General features: G+C 46.1%; 1 pseudogene; it reads right to left on the reverse strand.

Annotated features, from left to right (window-relative positions):
* Window positions 1-9,892: 9,892 nt before the first annotated feature.
* LOC147727106 (18S ribosomal RNA) lies at window positions 9,893-11,684 on the reverse strand (annotated as a pseudogene).
* Between the last annotated feature and the right edge of the window lie 3,529 nt (window positions 11,685-15,213).

Below are 15,213 nucleotides of genomic sequence, written 5' to 3' on the forward strand. Positions count from 1 at the left end.
CCACACGAGTCTTCAAACCCCTCGGCCCGGCCGCACGGGACCGGGTCAAACAGGGTACCTGGTAACAGGGGAGGGTCGCTCCACATGCACATCAGCCGTCCGTCACCGTTCAGTCTGATCCATGCCGGAAGGCTGGCAATTAGCCCACCAGCATCCTCGCCCGGGTTGGAGGCGCCGGAAGGGAGAGGCCAGGTGGCTCCCCAACCCACACACCTCCCACTGAGAGGAGCCAAGGTTCCCTCACAGGCCCTTGGCCCCTACTCTTACATGCTGCCCTGCTGCGTGAGAAGGGCCACTCCCAGGCATCCCAGAACCCGGTCGGGCCGGGCCGGGACTCAGTCGTGGGAGGGCCCAGCCTGTGCCAGTGCCTTTCAAGGGAGGGGTGGTACCAGCCCGGGGATGCACTGCCATTCGGTTCCCCCCACCCGAGGGGATGTCATGCTGGGTGAACTTGGGTTCCATCTCGGAGAGGGACAGGGGACGCATCCCATCCCCGGTCCCTCACACGTCGGTCAGGAGGCAGCCGAGGGCTTCAGGCTGGCACCGTCAGTCACTCAGGTTGAAAAAGGTCTATAGCCAAGTACTCAAATCTTATAAAAACAGTGTGATATTTCTAATGGTAAGTTTCCAGTGTTATAAGTGAAAAGGTCTCCAACAGAGCCAATTTAGAAACAAATTATTTTATTTATTATAGAAATTAGTTCCAAAAATATATAAATCTTTTTTAGTAATATTTTTGTAGGTTTTTTAAAAATTGATTTTTCTTGTTTTTTTTATACAATTTGTTAAATCATTGATAATACATATACATTCATGCTGCAAATGCTTTTGAATACACAGTGAAATAGAAAAAGACAAGAGATGTTAGCAATACGGCAAGGTGGATCACGACGCGCGTTTCGGCCAAGTAGCCTTCTTCAGGTGGCCGTGTATTGCTCTGAAAGTTTAGAAAAAATATTACATATAAGACTCAAACACTATATCACACTGGACCATGTATAACACACAGCTATATACATTATCTCATTAATACCACGCAATTTATATACATTTTTAAAAACAACAGAGAAATGAATATATAGTTACATATTGTCCACAATAGGTGCATCTCATCGTAACTGCATACCATCGTATGTACACATGAAATTATTATATTGATGTTCAGAGATATATATTCTATATCACCATCCTAGATAGTACTGCAGATTAAGTTTATAAACTTCAATTTTGAAATCATTGTGACATCATGTTGGCACCATTTTAGCATGGCATTTTTATGTGTAGCAGCCTTATCTTCTTGTATCCAGATTTGTAAAAATAGGCATAGATTTTCCTTACTTTTACCCTTCTTTCACGTTTAATAGTAAGACAGATACAGGCATGAATATAATTAATAAATAAAGATTTATACAAACGAGGAAGACTAGGTGTTGGTAATAGTACTAGGAAGGGTTGTAAATATATACAGAAGCCACTTACTTGGAGGCTATTTTAAAAGATCTTGGAATAGCCACACTGTATTGATTGATGCGTTTTCTATTTCTGGTTAAAATTATGTACCTATTAGTAAAAGGATAACAATTACCATGTAATGACTGGATGGTAAGAGCTGTAAATAGCAATGGAGATGGGCCGGCGATCGTAGAAAATTTACCTATAGTATCATGATGCTGCCAGAGAATATGGAAATAGTCGTCCCAGCAGTGATTGTCCAGGTAGAAAACTGCGGATAAATATGGTGAGAATATGCTTGAGTAGCGTGTCTGATAAAGATGGATACACATTAATAAATGATATAGGTCATAAGTTTATACCTGATTATATCATTAACTTGCTTCAGAGATAATCTTTGATCGTTGTTGGCTTCTCTTTATAAGGAGTTTACTGGATAGGGTAACTTTCATGAAGTTTCCACTTGGGGGTTGATTCCTTTAAAAAATATTCTAAATGTAACATAAATAAGAAGACATTAAAGGTACGCTCGGCGGTATGGTAAACACAATAGGTACGACTTAATATAGTTAATCTAGTTTATTATGGCTGTTTGAAAGCCAAAGATATATTCTGGTTTTGCAGTGGATACAAGGCGAGAAGTCTGTGTATGCTCGGCGATCTGGGATCCTGTTCTATGACAAGTATTAATTGGTATTACTGTGTCAAATTCTTAAACGGGTTAAACTGAGAAAAAAAACAATCGGTGCTATTATGTGGGCTAGTCAGTTACAATTATGAGTCGGCAGTAATAAGCGCTATGGAAAAAGCGCATGTTTACCTAGACATTCGGGATTTCAGGCAGACAAGGGGCTCAGTTCTATCGTTTTTGAGGTCCGTTTGTTGGACTACGGAAAGGGGAAATAATGATGCGAAGCAAATGCGTTAATAAGCGCTCAGCAGTTCTAAAAGTAAAAGTGCAATAATGATTGCTCGACACTTCTTAGATAAATGTCCGTGGTCACGGGTATGTAGACTTACCGATACACAACGTGGGAGATGGACAGGAGCCTCTTGGTATTAGTGCTGCATCTCGGTTGGTCTGGCGTGATGTGGGATAGCTTGCTGGAAGTAAACGTTTGTCTCTCCAGCGGCGCCTATTATATATAGGGCGATTTGATTGGGTCTACCTGGGTGCATAATCAGAATGGAGAAAGGACTGGGGTCGCGTCGATATGACGTGGCTTAGATGCGCTCGCCTCGGTAAGGAATCAACTAACCGATAGGTATGTTGATGAAAAAATCGGCACACCCAGTTTACGGAATTAAAGGGCGAACTAGGAACGGGAGGTTAGTGTTAAATAACATAACAGTCCAGAGGCTGTAAATGATACGATCAATCTGTTGATTGGATCGAACCTCGACATGTCTGGACTATGAAATTCGAAAGTTATGGAAATAAAGAGCACTCTAGAAAATGATGTGTATGATCTAAAACTAAAAAGTGGCTAGAAGGCAATTGCTATATCAATTATATAATTAATATTATTAGGTGATTGATAGCAAAGATACATGTAAGATATAAGTAGTAAATATACATAATACAATTAAATTAATGACGCTAGAGATGACCGCGTCCAGTATTTTAGATCAAATTTATGCTGTTTAGGTAATGGCCCAGACAAACGCGAAGTGAACAAATAAAGATACTGTTAAGTGGCATACATATCAGATGGATGGGATGGGATGGAGGTAAGGGTATATGATTAATTTAGCCATAGATCTGTATTACTACAGGCTTAAAACGTGAAAGAGTGGTAATTACATAGGTGATAAACAAAAGTTCTAGTAGACATCTCATCAATAATATGTGCATGTGGACCAGGTAGCAATTATAAAAAAATCTTCCCTATATGATTGCATGCTCCCATGCAATTTCTGAGTTCAGGCCATTAGTGACTGTATTAAACATAAAAATGTGGTAGACCTCTCTTTTTTTCCTTACTTGTTCACAGCAGAGCCCTGCTGTGGGGAGGATTTTTTCAATTATGAACCATCGAATATCTTCAGGCGAGTGATGGTTTTCCATGTAGTGTGATACCATTGGTGCAGACACTTTTTGGGTTCGGATTGCGGATCGATGTTCCGTTAACCGGGTATTCATTGATCTGGAAGTCTCACCTATGTACGCTTTTTCACAAGGGCACATGAGAAGGTAAACCAAATTTTGGGATTTGCAGTTGGTGATACCTTTACTCTCTATGGTAATGCCATTATAAGATATAGATTTTCCCTCTATACATTGCTGGCATGACTTGCATCCTCCACATTTAAAGTTTCCATGAATGGGACGGGAGTTTGTTATACTCAGTTGCGTCATTTCTTTTTGAATAGGCATCCTGGATTGGACTACAATGTCTTTTATATTCTTGTTTTTTCTATATGCAAACATAGGCTTTGACAGTTGGTCTGAAGAATTTTTATTCACATTGAGAAGATACCAGTGGGAATTGACGATTTGTCTGATCTGTTCGTTTAGTATAGAGTGTCTTGTAACAAACACCAGGTTATTCTCGATAGATCGGTTATTGCAAGTTAACAGATGTTGACGATCAAAAAATCGTGCCCGTTTATAGGCATCACGGATAACCCGATTGGGGTATCCTCGGTTTTTAAATTTGATTTTCATTTGTTCACTTCTTTGATCGTAATCCGTTATTTTTGTGCAATTACGATGAAGTCGTAAAAATTGCCCAAAGGGAATAGAGTTTTTCTGTTTTGTTGGGTGGAAACTGTCATGATGCAAGATCGTATTACGAGCTGTAGGTTTTGTGAATAGATCGACATAGATGCGGTTATTCTCATGTTTTAGAGTGATGTCTAGGAATTCAATTTCAATGTTACTTTGATGAACTGTAAACAGTAAATTTTTGTCGCATAGGTTTAGCCATTGAGTGAATTCATGTAGAGTATCTTGATCACTGTCCCATACGAAGATGATATCATCTATATACCTCGACCATTGAATTACAGACTCGAAAAAAAGGGGGCTTCTTCCTTAAATATAAACTTGTGTTCAAAGAAGGTGACGTAGATATTCGCTATAGTCGGTGCACAAGATGTGCCCATGCTAACACCTTTTGTTTGTTTATACAGGTTACCATTAAATTCAAATATGTTCTCTGACAAAATGATAGTTAAGCAATCAATTATAAATTTACTGTTACAGTTTACTTGGTATGTTTCTATGAACCAAGTAACTGCTTGTATCGCTCCATCGCATGGTATATTGGAGTAGAGGCTCTCCACATCTAATGTGACCAATGATTGCATATTTGGATTAAATGAAAGCCCTTCAAAGATATTAATTACTTGGGTAGTATCTTTGATATATACAGGGGTGTCTTGAATGTATGGACGTAGTATTGCATCAAGGTACTTTGAAATTGGTTCTATGACTGAGCCAATGGTACTTACAATCGGCCTAAAGGGAGGGTCAATGGTATCTTTATGGACTTTCGGTGTACCATATATGCATGCCATCTTCGGGTTTTCCACATTTAAGAAATCATACTCTTTTTGACATATGATATCATTATTGAATGCATTAGTGGTCAGACGCAGTATTTTCGATTTAGTTGTGCCTGTAGTGTTTCTATTTATTTTCATGTAAAACTTGGTGTCACTAAGCATTTCTTCCATTTTGGCAATATATCTCTCAGTGTCTATAAGGGCGATTCCTCCACCCTTATCACAACTTTTTATAGTTATGTCTGAGGAGATTTTAAGAGTTTTTAATGCTTGATATTCCTCCAAAGAGATATTATATGGAGTTCTCGGTATGTATTTCGTAGCTGTTATCAATTTGTTGTAAACAACTTTTTCGAAGATGGCTACCTCCGGGGCAATTTGATCTAGGGTAGGTGTGAAGATCGACTTTGGTGCTAGTCCCGATCTATTTTCAGGCTGTGACTCTGACGGGTTTTCAGAAAAGAAGAATTTTAATCTAATTTTGCGAAGAAAAGCCATGAGGTCAGAAAAAAGCTCAAATTTGTTTACTCCTGAATGGGGGACGAAAGATAAGCCTTTTGATAATAGAGACAGGGCTGGTGGGTCAAGGGTCTTTCTGCTCAGGTTAAAAATAGGGATGATGTCTATTGCCGCCAGTATCGGGCATTTCTGGTTTCCAGGAATTGGTTGGGGTTCAGTATTGGAGGTCCCTGGAATTGGTGAGGGTATTGGGCTTGAGGCTGGTATTGGATAGGTTGTTGAAATTGCTGTTGGTGATAGTTGTTGTAATATCTCGGTCTCCAATTGCCCCTGTATGGGGTACGTCTCCCTAAAAAAGAAGAACGCCCACCTTGATTGTATCTTTGACCTTGTCCTCTTTGATCTGAGCTGAACGAGCCACCATCACTATCTGAATCAGATGAATTCGAGAATGTAGTAATTTTTCTAGGTTTGGTTGGTTGATTGGATCCTAAGTCAGTGTTAGTGTCATCAGATGACGTATAGAACCCATCAACTAAGTAGGGATAGATCTTCTCCTTACTAAAAAATCTTATGTCTTTTTGTAGTTTGTCAGATTTGCGTTTAACTAAATAGTCATTGTATGAGTTTAATTCGGATTCAATATCTTCCAGCGCTTTTTTTGCATCAGTTATAGCTGGAGAGGCTTTAATTTTGTTTTCTAGTTCGTCAATTTCTTTTAGTAATTGTATCATGAGATCTTTTGCTGTTTCGACAATCAACATCATAAGATCCCTGGAACAGCGGTTTGCAATTTGGGACCATTTTTCTAAAAACGCCTTTAGGTGAGCAAATAAGCCGGGTATGTTCTTGATTTGTAATCCTTGCGGGATTACACCTGCTCTTAGGTATTTGAGCATGTATTCACCATGCAATTCAATACGTTTAGTTTTATTTCTGAGGGCTAGGAGTTTTGTAAGTTCTACATTTGTTCCTGCGTCATTCGAGGTTCTATTATCAAACGATACTGAGGTGCCAACCATATTTATAAACTCTGCATCGCTAAAGCCAAAGGTGGAAAAATTGGCCATAGTGAGAATTGATCTATAACCTACAATTATAGGTCAGGTAGTTACGTCTAGGTGTATAATTCTACTTTATGTACATACGAGAGTGATGACTTCCTTCCTATTGTGGATCTAATTATGAGGACAAGAAACCATAAAAAAACAATTTAATAACAACAATAACGTATACTAGACAGGTGGTGTGTGACAGTGAGCTCCCCTCATAGACAGGCTATGAGATTAATTATTTTTGAAAGTAGGGGACCCCTATATATTGGACAAATTTTACTTGCTATACATAGGGAAGAAACTTAGGTTGAAAAAGGTCTATAGCCAAGTACTCAAATCTTATAAAAACAGTGTGATGTTTCTAATGGTAAGTTTCCAGTGTTATAAGTGAAAAGGTCTCCAACAGAGCCAATTTAGAAACAAATTATTTTATTTATTATAGAAATTAGTTCCAAAAATATATAAATCTTTTTTAGTAATATTTTTGTAGGTTTTTTAAAAATTGATTTTTCTTGTTTTTTTTATACAATTTGTTAAATCATTGATAATACATATACATTCATGCTGCAAATGCTTTTGAATACACAGTGAAATAGAAAAAGACAAGAGATGTTAGCAATACGGCAAGGTGGATCACGACGCGCGTTTCGGCCAAGTAGCCTTCTTCAGGTGGCCGTGTATTGCTCTGAAAGTTTAGAAAAAATATTACATATAAGACTCAAACACTATAACACACTGGACCATGTATAACACACAGCTATATACATTATCTCATTAATACCACGCAATTTATATACATTTTTAAAAACAACAGAGAAATGAATATATAGTTACATATTGTCCACAATAGGTGCATCTCATCGTAACTGCATACCATCGTATGTACACATGAAATTATTATATTGATGTTCAGAGATATATATTCTATATCACCATCCTAGATAGTACTGCAGATTAAGTTTATAAACTTCAATTTTGAAATCATTGTGACATCATGTTGGCACCATTTTAGCATGGCATTTTTATGTGTAGCAGCCTTATCTTCTTGTATCCAGATTTGTAAAAATAGGCATAGATTTTCCTTACTTTTACCCTTCTTTCACGTTTAATAGTAAGACAGATACAGGCATGAATATAATTAATAAATAAAGATTTATACAAACGAGGAAGACTAGGTGTTGGTAATAGTACTAGGAAGGGTTGTAAATATATACAGAAGCCACTTACTTGGAGGCTATTTTAAAAGATCTTGGAATAGCCACACTGTATTGATTGATGCGTTTTCTATTTCTGGTTAAAATTATGTACCTATTAGTAAAAGGATAACAATTACCATGTAATGACTGGATGGTAAGAGCTGTAAATAGCAATGGAGATGGGCCGGCGATCGTAGAAAATTTACCTATAGTATCATGATGCTGCCAGAGAATATGGAAATAGTCGTCCCAGCAGTGATTGTCCAGGTAGAAAACTGCGGATAAATATGGTGAGAATATGCTTGAGTAGCGTGTCTGATAAAGATGGATACACATTAATAAATGATATAGGTCATAAGTTTATACCTGATTATATCATTAACTTGCTTCAGAGATAATCTTTGATCGTTGTTGGCTTCTCTTTATAAGGAGTTTACTGGATAGGGTAACTTTCATGAAGTTTCCACTTGGGGGTTGATTCCTTTAAAAAATATTCTAAATGTAACATAAATAAGAAGACATTAAAGGTACGCTCGGCGGTATGGTAAACACAATAGGTACGACTTAATATAGTTAATCTAGTTTATTATGGCTGTTTGAAAGCCAAAGATATATTCTGGTTTTGCAGTGGATACAAGGCGAGAAGTCTGTGTATGCTCGGCGATCTGGGATCCTGTTCTATGACAAGTATTAATTGGTATTACTGTGTCAAATTCTTAAACGGGTTAAACTGAGAAAAAAAACAATCGGTGCTATTATGTGGGCTAGTCAGTTACAATTATGAGTCGGCAGTAATAAGCGCTATGGAAAAAGCGCATGTTTACCTAGACATTCGGGATTTCAGGCAGACAAGGGGCTCAGTTCTATCGTTTTTGAGGTCCGTTTGTTGGACTACGGAAAGGGGAAATAATGATGCGAAGCAAATGCGTTAATAAGCGCTCAGCAGTTCTAAAAGTAAAAGTGCAATAATGATTGCTCGACACTTCTTAGATAAATGTCCGTGGTCACGGGTATGTAGACTTACCGATACACAACGTGGGAGATGGACAGGAGCCTCTTGGTATTAGTGCTGCATCTCGGTTGGTCTGGCGTGATGTGGGATAGCTTGCTGGAAGTAAACGTTTGTCTCTCCAGCGGCGCCTATTATATATAGGGCGATTTGATTGGGTCTACCTGGGTGCATAATCAGAATGGAGAAAGGACTGGGGTCGCGTCGATATGACGTGGCTTAGATGCGCTCGCCTCGGTAAGGAATCAACTAACCGATAGGTATGTTGATGAAAAAATCGGCACACCCAGTTTACGGAATTAAAGGGCGAACTAGGAACGGGAGGTTAGTGTTAAATAACATAACAGTCCAGAGGCTGTAAATGATACGATCAATCTGTTGATTGGATCGAACCTCGACATGTCTGGACTATGAAATTCGAAAGTTATGGAAATAAAGAGCACTCTAGAAAATGATGTGTATGATCTAAAACTAAAAAGTGGCTAGAAGGCAATTGCTATATCAATTATGTAATTAATATTATTAGGTGATTGATAGCAAAGATACATGTAAGATATAAGTAGTAAATATACATAATACAATTAAATTAATGACGCTAGAGATGACCGCGTCCAGTATTTTAGATCAAATTTATGCTGTTTAGGTAATGGCCCAGACAAACGCGAAGTGAACAAATAAAGATACTGTTAAGTGGCATACATATCAGATGGATGGGATGGGATGGAGGTAAGGGTATATGATTAATTTAGCCATAGATCTGTATTACTACAGGCTTAAAACGTGAAAGAGTGGTAATTACATAGGTGATAAACAAAAGTTCTAGTAGACATCTCATCAATAATATGTGCATGTGGACCAGGTAGCAATTATAAAAAAATCTTCCCTATATGATTGCATGCTCCCATGCAATTTCTGAGTTCAGGCCATTAGTGACTGTATTAAACATAAAAATGTGGTAGACCTCTCTTTTTTTCCTTACTTGTTCACAGCAGAGCCCTGCTGTGGGGAGGATTTTTTCAATTATGAACCATCGAATATCTTCAGGCGAGTGATGGTTTTCCATGTAGTGTGATACCATTGGTGCAGACACTTTTTGGGTTCGGATTGCGGATCGATGTTCCGTTAACCGGGTATTCATTGATCTGGAAGTCTCACCTATGTACGCTTTTTCACAAGGGCACATGAGAAGGTAAACCAAATTTTTGGATTTGCAGTTGTCACTCAGGCCACTCCGCCGTTAATGATCCGACTTTTACTTCCTCTAGATAGTCAAGTTGATTGTCTTCTCGGCGCTCCGACAGGGCCATTGCTGACCCCGGCGGGGTTGATCCGAAGACCTCCCTAAACAATCCAATCGGTAACAGCGACGGGCGGTGTGTACAAAAGGCAGGACTTAATCAACGCAAGCTTATGACCCACACTTACTGGGAATTCCTTGTTAATGGGAAATATTTGCAATCCCCAATCTCTATCACGAACGGGGTTCAGTGGGTTACCTGCACCTGTCGGCGAAGGGTAGACACACACTGATCCGTTCAGTGTAGCGCGCATGCAGCCCCCGAAATCTAAACACATCACAGACTTGTTATTGCTCGATCTCGTGCGGCTGAACGCCACTTGTCCCTTTAAGAAGTTGGACGCCGAATGCTGGGGGTCACGTAACTAGTTAGCATGGAGGAGTCTCGTTCGTTATCGGAATTAAACAGACAAATCACTCCACCAACTAAGAACGGCCATGCACCAACACACACAGAATCGAAAAAGAGCTATCAATCTGTCAATCCTTTCCGTGTCCGGGCTGGATGAGGTTTCCCGTGTTGGGTCAAATTAAGCCGCAGGCTCCACTCCTGGTGGTGCCCTTCCGTCAATTCCTTTAAGTTTCAGCTTTGCAACCATACTTTCGTTTCCCAGAAGCTACTCTGCGGGTCATGGGAATAACGCCGCCGGATCGCAAGTCGGCATCGTTTATGGTCAGAACTACGACGGAATCTTATTGTCTTCGAACCTCCGACTTTCGTTCTTGATTAATGAAAACATTCTTGGCAAATGCTTTCGCTTTGGTTTGTCTTGCACCAGTCCAAGAATTTCTCCTCTAGCGGCACAATGTGAATGCCCCCGGCCGTCCCTCTTAATCATGGCCCCAGTTCGGAAAACCAACAAAATAGAACCGGAGTCCTATTCCATTATTCCTAGCTGAAGTATTCAGGTGACCGGCCTGCTTTAAACACTCTAATTTTTTCAAAGTAAACACTTCGGACCACCAGGACACTTAGTCAAGAGCATCAAGGGGGCGCCGAGAGGCAGGGGCTGGTACAGGCGGTAGCTCACCTCTCGGCGGACCTCCATCTCGATCCCAAGATCAAACTATGAGCTTTTTAACTGCAGCAACTTTATTATATGCTTTTGGAGCTGGAATTACCGTGGCTGCTGGCACCATACTTGCCCTCCAATGGATCCTCGTTAAAGGATTTAAAGTGTCCTCATTCCGATTACAGGGCCTCAAAAGAGTCCTGTATTGTTATTTTTCATTAGTACCTCCCCGACTCGGGAGTGGGTAATTTGCGTGCCTGCTGCCTTCCTTGGATGTGGTAGCTGTTTCTAAGGCTCCCTCTCCGAAATCAAACCCTGATTCCCCGTTACTCATGGTCACCATGGTAGGCACAGAAAGTACCATAGAAAGTTGATAGGGCAGACATCCAAATGTATTGTCGCCGTTACGGGGATGTCCGATTGGCCCGAGGTTATCTAGAGTCACCAAAGCGGACGGGCGAGCCCGGATTGGTCTTGGTCTGATAAATGCACTGATCCCAGGAGGTCCGCGTTCGTCAGCATGTATTAGCTCTAGAATTACAACAGTTATCCATGTAAAAGATGGAGCGATCAAAGGAACCATAACTGATTTAATGAGCCATTCGCAGTTTCACTGTACTGGCCGTGTGTACTTACACGTGCATGGCTTAATCTTTGAGACAAGCAAGTGCTGCTGGCAGGATCAACAAGGTAGGCGCATCCAATGACGGGGTGGGGGCCGAGTGCCCATTCTCCCAAACGGAAACCTTCATGTACCCCCTCCATCTCTCCGGAGCCTGCCAGGGGAAGGAGCCCGCCCACCTGGGTGGGAGGGCACTCTGGAGGGGTGTGGAGCGGTGCGGTCGCATAGGCACCGGCGGGCCCAGCCGTCTCCCCCAGTAGGGAGAGGCAGGCCGAGGTGCAGCCTGAGCGAGACGCAGGGGTGCTGGGGTCTGGCAGCAGCAGAACCCCTCGGAACGATTGTTCCGAACTGCTGTGGAAACATGATGGGTGGAGAGGGGTGACGGCATGATGCACAAGGCCCACAGAACTGCTGGCCAGGCAGCATCCGAGGGCCTGGTGCCACCTGACCCCTTCCGCTTGGGTCAGACCACTGGGGGGCATGAGCTGCCGGGGCCGCTCAGCCTTTGCTCTGCTGGGTAGGGTGAATGACTTACCGCCATGCGGCAGGCCCTCCCTCGAGTCGGACGGTCCATGCGGGTTGGAAACAACAGCTGAGGCTGGCGAAGCAGTCCATCCGTAAATGGACAGAGAGTGCCCAGTCGATCAGAGTACAGCCGGGGCATCCCCTGGCAGGCCTCACTGCACAGGGGGTATGCTGGCTTAGCATCCCCTGCCTGCCTGCTGCTGTGGCAAGCAGACTATGAGAAAAAGGACCATCAGAAAGGGGCCCGAGAGGCAGCTGCATAACCGGGCCCCTGTGGACCCCGGCGGGCAGGCCCTGGGTACTGCCTTCCCTGTCTTGGTATCGCCGGACCTCACAGAGGTCTGCCTGAGCAAACTTGGAGAAAAAGGACCATCGGGAAGGGGCTGAGAAACAGGTGTATACCCGGGCCCCTGGGGGCCCCTGCGGGCGGGCCCTGGTGCCACCTTCCCCATCTCAGCTTCACCGGACCTCACGGAGGCCTGCCTGAGCAAACTCGGAGAAAAAGGACCATGGGGAAGGGGCTGAGAGGCAGGTGCATACCCAGGCCCCTGGGGGCCCCGGCGGGCCCCGGCGGGCGGGCCCGGGTGCTACCTTTCCCCATCTCAGCTTTGCGGGACCTCTCGGAGATCTGCCTGAGCAAACTCGGAGAAAAAGACCATCGGGAAGGGGTTAAGAGGCAGGTGCGTACCCAGGCCCCTGAGGGCCTCGGCGGACGGGCCCGGGAGCCGCTTTCCCCGTCTCAGCATCACCAGACAGCACAGAGGTATGACTTAGGAAAAAACATCAGAGAAAAAGGAGCATCAGGAAGGGGCTGAGAGGCAGGTGTGTACACGGACTCCTGGGGGCCCCTGCAGGCGGGTCCAGGTGCTGCCTTCCCCGTCTCAGCATCACCGGTCCTCACGAGGTATGCCTGAGCAAACTCAGGGAAAAAGGACCATCGGCAAGGGGCTGAGAGGCAGGAGCATACCCAGGCCACCGGGGGCCTCGTCGGACGAGCCCGGGTTTTGTCTTCCCCTAATTCAGAATCGCCGGACCTCACGGAGGTCTGATTGACCCTCTCTCTAGTAATCTGGAGGAAAATTACCCCCCTTTCTTGTAATCCGTGCACACGAGGTGACAGAGGGGACCCAAGGTACGAAAGTACATGACATCCTCGAGCCCACGCTGGGATCCGGGAGGCAAATGGCACCTCATTGGGACTTCCAGGGAAGTTCGGCCATCTGGTCGCCAAATAGGAAGGCATTGCGGGTGACCAGATGGCCGAGGAGATCTGAGCGACTAGATGGCTGATGGGATCTGGGCGACCAGATGGCCGAGGGGATCTGGGCAACCAGATGGCCGGGCACGAAAGGGAAGCCATCTGGACACCCTGTGCCCAACGAAGGAGTGAGTGGGTGCCGGGACATGGCGGACCGGAGGCCCAGGGCCCCAGCTGGGCCCCAGCCATGGAGGTTGCAAGGGATACCCAACAGGACCTCCGACCCGGGGTGCGCGGACACCTTGACAAGCAGGGGAGGCCTGCACGGGACTGATGGACCCCTGTCCTGGGCCCTTGGTGGAGCAGCAGCCCGGGGGACAGGCCCAGGACCAGAGCACCGGACTCGGGGCCCGTCTGGGCCCCTGGACCCAGCCAGGGCTCCCAGGCCCGGAGGCGCAGGGGATGCGTCCCCGGGCCCTCCAAACCGCACCCAGGAGCACCCTGCCACGCTGCAGGACCCAGGACGGAGCCCGTGGTGGAGAGGCCAACCTCCAAGGGGCCCTCATGGGCCCCAGCCAGAGCTCCTGAACCCAGCCAAGCAAGGGGAGGCTGGTGGGCACTACGGAACCCCGACCCGGGCCTTTGGCAGTGCAGCAGGGAGGGGGACAGGGCCTAGGGCCAGAGCAGCCGATCCGGGGCCCGGCCAGGCCCCTGGACCCAGCCGAAGCTCCCAGGTCCAGATGCGCAGGGGAAGCCTCCCCGGGCCTGCCGGACACAATTCTGGGCACCCTGCCATGCGGCAGGACCGAGGACGGAGCCTGGGGTGGGAAAGCCACCCTCCCCAGGGCCCTCAGGAACCCCAAATTGAGCTCCTGAACCCAGCCAAGCAAGGGGAGGCTCCCCGGGCACAACGGAACTCCGTCCCGGGCCTTTAGCAGTGTGGCAGGCCGGGGACAGAGCCCAGGGCCTGAGCTCCCGACCCATGGCCTGGCCAGGCCCCTGGACCCAGCCAGGGCTCCCAGGCCCGGAGGCACAGGGGATGCCTCCCCCGGCCCTCCGGACTCCTTCCTGGGCACCCTGCCACACGGCAGGACCCAGGGTGGAGCCCAGGGTGGGGAGGCCGCCCTCACCGGGGCCCTCAGGGGCCCCGGCCGGAGCTCCTGAACCCAGCCAAGCAAAGGGGGGCTGCCCGGGCACCACGGAACCCCGACCCGGGCCTTTAGCAGTGCTTTAGGCCGAGGGATGGAGCCCAGGGCAGGAGCACCTGATCCGGGGCCTGTCCAGGCCCCTGGACCCAGCCAGGGCTCCCAGGCCCGGAGGTGTAGGGGAAGCCTCCCCGGGCCTGCCGGACACCATCCTGGGCACACTGCCACATGTCAGGACCAAGGATGAAGCCCGGGGTGGGGAGGCCACCCTCCCTGGGCCCCTGAGGGCCCCGGATGGAGCTCCTGAACCCAGCAAGCAAGGGGAGGGCTGCCCAGGACCCATGGAGCCCATCCTGGTCAGTCAGCCATGACGTTGGCCTGGAGGAGGGAGCCCCGGGTGCCCAGGCAAGACTGCCCAGGACCAATGAAGCCCGTCCCGGGCACTTGGTCATGCCGTTGGCCTGTAGGAGGGAGCCTTGGATACCCAGGGGAGGACTGCCCAGGAACCATGGAGCCCGTCTTGGGTACTCAGCCATGCCGTTGGCCTGGGGGAGGGGACCCCAGACGCCCTGGGAAGGACTGCCCGGGGCCCATGTAGCCCATCCCGGTCACTCGGCCATGCCGTTGGCCTGGAGGAAGGCACCCTGGGCGCCCTGGGCAGACTGCCCGGGACCCATGGAGCCCACCCCAGGCACTCAACCATGCCCTTGGCCTGTAGGAGGGAGCCCCGGA

Source organism: Lissotriton vulgaris, chromosome 3_1 (assembly GCF_964263255.1).
Source record: "Lissotriton vulgaris chromosome 3_1, aLisVul1.2, whole genome shotgun sequence".
Taxonomy (NCBI): Eukaryota; Metazoa; Chordata; class Amphibia; order Caudata; family Salamandridae; genus Lissotriton; species Lissotriton vulgaris.